This window comes from Rhinatrema bivittatum, chromosome 4 (genome assembly GCF_901001135.1).
Source record: "Rhinatrema bivittatum chromosome 4, aRhiBiv1.1, whole genome shotgun sequence".
NCBI lineage: Eukaryota > Metazoa > Chordata > Amphibia > Gymnophiona > Rhinatrematidae > Rhinatrema > Rhinatrema bivittatum.
Window position 1 is genome coordinate 373,860,188 of NC_042618.1, and position 6,551 is coordinate 373,866,738.

Below are 6,551 nucleotides of genomic sequence, written 5' to 3' on the forward strand. Positions count from 1 at the left end.
GCTGCATAAGGCAGAGCAGGCTGCATAAGGCAGAGCAGGCTGGACAAGGCAAGGCAGGCTGGAGGAGGCAAGGCAGGCTGGACAAGGAAGGAACAAGTCAGGAAGCAAGACATGATCAGGAACCAGGAAGCAAGGCAGGATCAGGAATACTGGAGCAACACGCACTGTAGATAAGCAGGAGGATCTATTGCTGAGTCCTGGCTCAGGAGCACGCCTGGGACTTATATACCCAGGTGTGTGACATCATCAGAGTGTACTGTCAGTCCTGTTTCCTGCCATGGAGTCTTTAAGTGGTGGTGCGTGCCTAGTGAGGCCTGCATCATGGCGGCATTCCCACCATCAAGTAGCTTCCCGGCATCCTGGGGTGAGTCAGCCGGTTGCGGTGCCATCCCATGACCAGCCCATCATTATATCCAGGTTGTAGCATTAACAAAGTATAGAATGGGAGTGTAGTAGATTAAAGTCTTAGTATTGTTTTTGTTAGAGAAATAATAGGAATATAAGAAATGCCATACTGGGTGAGACGAAAGGGTCTCTCAAACCCAATATCCCGTTTCTAGCAGCGACCAATCCATGTCACAAGTACCTGGCAGGATCCCAAATAGTAGATAGCTTCCAGACTGCTAATGCCCAGCTATAAAATGTGGCTTTCCTTATATCTACCTGGTTAATAACGCTTTATGGACTTTTCCTCTAGGAACTTGTCTAAACCTTTTTTAAATCCACCTTCATTAACTGCCTTTACCACATCCTCTGGCAGTGAAGTCCAGAGTTCAGTTGTACGTTAAGTGAAAAAGTGTTTTTTCTGATTAGTAACTTAAAGGAGTGTCTTTCTATTTTTTTTTAAAGAGCAAACTACTTGTGTGAGAAAAAATATATACACTAAACTTCAGTACATATTTTCCTTTTTCTCATGCTAAAAAAAAGAGTTAACGCCTGTGAAGTAAGCTAAGGGCATTCCAATATATTTGTAGTTTGAAAAAAGCATGCTAACCAGAAAATGTGAACGTAAAAATATGTTTAGGGGTAGATTTTAAAAGAAGCACGCGCACATCCATACGCTCGCTGTTGCCAGCGCGTGCACATGGACACGTTATAAAATCCATTAGCCACGCACACATGCGCACCGGATTTTAAAATCTATGCACACATGTGCGAGAGGGCGTGCGAATGGGGGGGGGGTGAATTTAGTAAATTACGTGCGGTGACGCAATTGGGCCTTCTCAGTTCCCTCCCAGTCTGCTCCAATTAAGGAGAAGGCCCCCTCTCCTTCCCACCCTTTCAACCCTTCCTATCAACTTATGTTGTTTTTGTTTTATGACTTACTGCTCCCCAGAGCAGAAGTAGTTTGCGCACGCTGGCCAGTTTTCAGCATGCGCTTCCCCAGGGCCAAGGCTAATGGCCGCTGTCCCCAGCCAACCTCCATCCTGCCCCGTTCCTCCCCGCCCAGACCACGCCCCCGGCCTGCACCTTTTTCAGGGCTCGGCTCGGCACTTGTGCGCGTATCAGGACTTACTCATGTCGCTGGGCCCTTTTGAAAATGCGCGTGGCGCGCCCAGGGCCTGGCCATGTGTGTAAGTCCCAATTTTTTACGCACGTGGCCATTTGAAAATTCAGCCTTTAGTGTGCATAAAACATGATTTAACTGCATACACTATATTTTCTGCACAAATCATGTTTTCTGCACATAAATCCCAAGAACAGAACCCATGAACTCTGGGGTCCAGTCCCATAGATGTATACTAGCCCCAGAAACCTTACCAGGAAATAAATTTCCATTATTAAAAATATTTGGTTAAACCTATGTATATTTCTGCATTAGAGAATAATAGCTAATGCCTTGATTAACAGAGGAGTTGCAGGGAGGAACACTAATTTGTGCACAAATGTTTATACATGTTTGTGTGCACATTTTTATATGATAAACTCCATGTTAAATCAGGCTAAAATGGACATAAAAATGTGTATACAGCCATGTGTTTACATAGAAACATGATGGCAGAAATAAAGACCGTAAGGCCCATCCATCTAATTTATTAGGGATGTGCAGCAGGGACGGATTTGTCCCATTTGGTATTCGTATTCGTGGGGAGCCAAATCCGTTGCATCCATTCTCGGGGGACCCCAATCCATTCATTAGTTACATATTTATTCGTTTCCCAAAAAAAACTCCATCCCAACCCTTTAAATTTAATTAACTACAACCCCCCACCCTCCTGACCCCCCCAAGACTTACCAAAAGTCCCTGGTGGTCCAGTGGGGGTCCCGGCGCGATCTCCTGCACTCAGGCTGTCGGCTGCCAGTATTCAAAATGGCGCCGGTCATCCATTGCTCCTACCATGTGACAGGGGCCAACCAATGGCACCGGAAGCCCCTGTGACATAGTGAAGGCAAAGGCTATCGGCGCCATTTTGAATACCGGCAGCCGACAGCCCGAGTGCAGGAGATCGCGCTGGGACCCCTGCTGGACCACCAGGGACTTGGTAAGTCTTGGGGGGGTCAGGAGGGTGGGGGGTTTATTCGTTAGATATGTTGTATTCGTGGGGGTTCGCCATATGTTTTGTGATCTCACGAACACAACGGATAGGGACATATATGTTGCAGATTGCCAATACGTCGAAAACGAATGCACACCCCTATAATTTATGTAGCCCTTTCCAGGGGCGGATTGGCCTATCGGGGGATCGGGCATCCCCCGGTGTGCCGATCACTCGTCACTTGGTCTGCCATGCACAGTCGTGACAGAGCCACGCTCGGCAGACCACGTGATGTGTCCTGGGCCAGCCTGGGCAGCGAATACCCGAGCTGGTCCGACATCGTGAATCCGCCGCTGGCCCTTTCAATTCCCATCACTCCCTCAGAGATCCCCTGTGTTTATCCCATGCTTTCTTGAATTCAGATACTGTTTTTGTCCATTTGGAGGCCATTCCACAAATCCACCACCCTAAGATTACTCCTGAAACATAGAAACATAGAAATGATGGCAGAAAAGAACCAAATGGTCCATCTAGACTGCCCAGAAGGCTTATGCTAGTATCTACCATGCCCTGCAGGTTAACCCCATGCTTATCAGTTTCCCAAACCGTAAAAGTCAGGGCCCTCATTGGTTGCTGTTTGAATCGAATTTCCCTTTACCCTTCCCATGGAAGCAGAGAGCAATGTTGGAGTTGCATCAAAAGTATCAAGCTTATTGATTAAGGGCAGTAAAAGCCACATCAGCAAGTTACCCCCATGCTTATTTGTTCCCCAAACCATAAAAGTCGGGGTCCTCATTGGTTGCTGTCTGAATCCAATTTCCCTTTTTCCACTGCCGTTGAATCAGAGAGCAATGATTGAGTTGCATCAACAATATCAAGGCTTATTTGTTAAGGATAGTAATCACTGCACCAGCAAGTTACCCTCATACACTCTTTTCTTCATTTCCATCCTCTAGTCTTTAGGGATCCACAGTGTTTTTCCCATGCCTCTTTGAATTCTTTCACTGTTTTCGTCTTCACCACCTCTTCCAGAAGGGCATTCCAAGCATTCACCATCCTCTCTGTGAAGAAATATTTCTTGACTTTGGTTCTGAGTCATCCTCCCTGGAGTTTCATTTCATGACCTCTAGTTCTACTGATTTCTTTCCAGTGCAAAAGGTTTGACCATTGTGCATCATTAAAACCTTTCAGATATCTGAAGGTCTGTATCATATCCCTCCTGCACCTCCTGTCTTTCATGATATACATATTCATATCTTTCAGCCTTGCCTCATAAGTCTTCTGATGCTGACCGTACACCATTTGGTCATTCCACTTTTATAAATAGGAACCACATCTGCTCTTCTCCAGTCCTCTGGATCTACTACCGACTCTAAAAAAAAAAAAAAAAAAAAAAGCATTGAAAAGGTCAGCCAGCCTTGCTGCCAGGACATCTCTTCTGTTAATACCCTCGGATGTATCCCTTCCGGCCCCATTGCCTTATCTACTTTAAGATTAGTTAGCTCCTCACAAAGACACTGTTCTAAAAATTGATTGAGGTTCATCTCACTTCCAGTCTTATTTGTGTTTGGTTTATGTGGTCCTGCTCCAGGCTTTTCCACCTTGAACACTGAACAGAAATAATTGTTAAGCAATTGTTTTCCTCATCAGCCTCTCTATATTCCTCCCCTTCACCTCTGAGTCTCACAATGCCACTTTTGCACTTCCTTCTATCACTAACATATATATATAAAAAAAGTCTTGTCCCCCCTTTTAATTTGCTATTTTTCTTCCGTTTGAATTTTTGCATTCCTGACTACTTTCCCAGCTTCTCTTAGCTTTTCTAGATATTGTTGCCTGTCTTCCACTTTCTGTGATCTCTTGTAGTTTATGAATGCTCACCATTGCTCCCTTACCTTACTTCTTTAGAAAACCATAGTGGCCTCTTTTTCCTCTTTCTTATATTTACTTTCCTAACAAAAAGGTTATTTGCCCTTATAATATCTTTTAGTTTTGCTCACTGCTCTTCAACTTCCCCTACATTTTCCCTTCTAGTTGACAACTCCTTGAGATTCTCCCCCATTTTAACAAAATTCCTCTTCCTGAAGTCTAGGACCCTTGCATTTGAATGAACCTTTATCTCTTGTGCTCTTATTACATCGATCCACTAGAAAGAAGTGAGATTCTACAGTCAGCAGGATCTGTGATGAATTGCTGGGAGCTCACCAGTCCAATGGACCTCCCTCCATCCACCAGTTAAACTAAGTTGATGACTGCTGCAAGTTCGCTGGTTGTCTCTAGACAACCGGGATAAAAAGAAACCAGTAGCTTGTTGCCTGCAGCTGTATCCAGTGATTGCAACCATGTCCAGTACTACTTAGAACCTTGATTACTTAGAAGCCCCAGCAAACTGTGAAATTGTAAGATTCTACCTACATTATTTATTATCTAGTTAGTAAATCATCTGCAAAAACAGGAAGCTGTAAGCTGTACACCTTCTGTTCTCCATCGACAAGCTGATACATAATAGCATGAATTAGCCATTCTGCATGGGTGATGTCATCCAACGGTGCCAAAACAAACCCAGCTCTCAGAGCTCAGAAAAAACTTTACAGAGCATGCTCAGTTGTTCCTGCATGCATGTGCTGCCTCGTGAACCCCTGTCTTTCTTCATCCAAGCTGCTGCATGAATATCCTCGCTACTGTCCCAGCCTCTCTTAACATTTTTTTATTTTTGGTCTTGTTACTGACCTTAACTGCCTTGTTGTTTCTTCTATTGCTGCTGCCTCAGCAGTCCCTCAAACAGAACTTTAAAGTTATTTTAAAAAAATCACGAGTATGGAAAAGTCAAAGGATAAGAAGTCTGAACTCAGATGCTTCAAGGCCTGTATCTACAGGCATTGGCATAGCTGGGAACTCTCAGGATTTCACCCTGAGACTCAGGGAATTTGCATCAGTTGCAGAGTCTCAGGGGAAACATTAGAAATCTCAGGGCTTTTCTGTATACAGCTTAACCACTCCCCTTCCTCAGTAAACTTGCAGAGAAGTGGGATGAGTCTGGAGCAGACACTGCAAGCAGCATGTGGGGAGAAACTGCAGCTGTGATTTCAGGACTTGGGACTCACTCAGCTAAGGGTAGAGTGAGGATGCATAAGTCATGGAGCTGTAAATTATAGGGGGAGAGAGCAAAGAGAGTGCTGGGGACAGGGAGAAAGGAAGGGGAAGTATGCTGGGATAATCTCTGGAGGTGATGATGGTAGGTGGAAGAAAGAGAGAGAAACTGTGGGGGTGGAGGAATGGAAGAGAAAAAGTTAGGGTGAGAGAGTGGACGAGAGTTAGCTGATACATATTATACCATTCCTACCCCCCCCCCCCTCGCCATCTGCTAATCAACAGCAATCTCAGGGTGTCCACAACTCAAAGGTTCCCGGGTATGGGCATTGGTTGTCCATCATGGTTATGCATGTCATCGGTTACTGCTGCCTAATCCCCAACCATGACTCCTCCAACTACTACGGCTGTAGCTGGATGTTCCCCAGAGCACGGATGGAGGCCCTAAGAAAGGCTCCAGCAGGTAAAAGCCTCAAACCTTGGCGCAAGGCTAGGCAACAGAGCCACTCCTCGTCTAGGAGTGAGGCATCATCAGACTCTTGATGCAAGAAGTTACATTGGAAATCCTCCCCAATTCAATCTCACAAGCATGGGAAGGCTCCTCCTGTCCATACCTGGGAGCTCTCCAGATTTGGCCCAGAGACTCCGAAATTCTAAAGGAATTCCTGGGTCTCCGGTCCAATAGCAGAAAACTCTGGGTGCCGCAGCAGAAGCGATCTGCCTGGACTCGAGAAGAAGAAAGGAGCATTCACTGGTCTTGTGCGGAGGAAAAAGGAGGAACTCAACAGTGATTTCCACCTTCCTCTTCCCTTTTTAATTCTTTCTTTGCTTCCTCTTGACACTATCACCCTCCTCCACCTGCTCCTGTGCAGCCTTTACTCTGACTTTCCAGTCACTTGCCCTCCTTATACTGTTTATCTTGGCCAAACAACACAACACTGCTATTTCCTACCCATGCGGCCGAACAATGAGTGAGAAACAGGC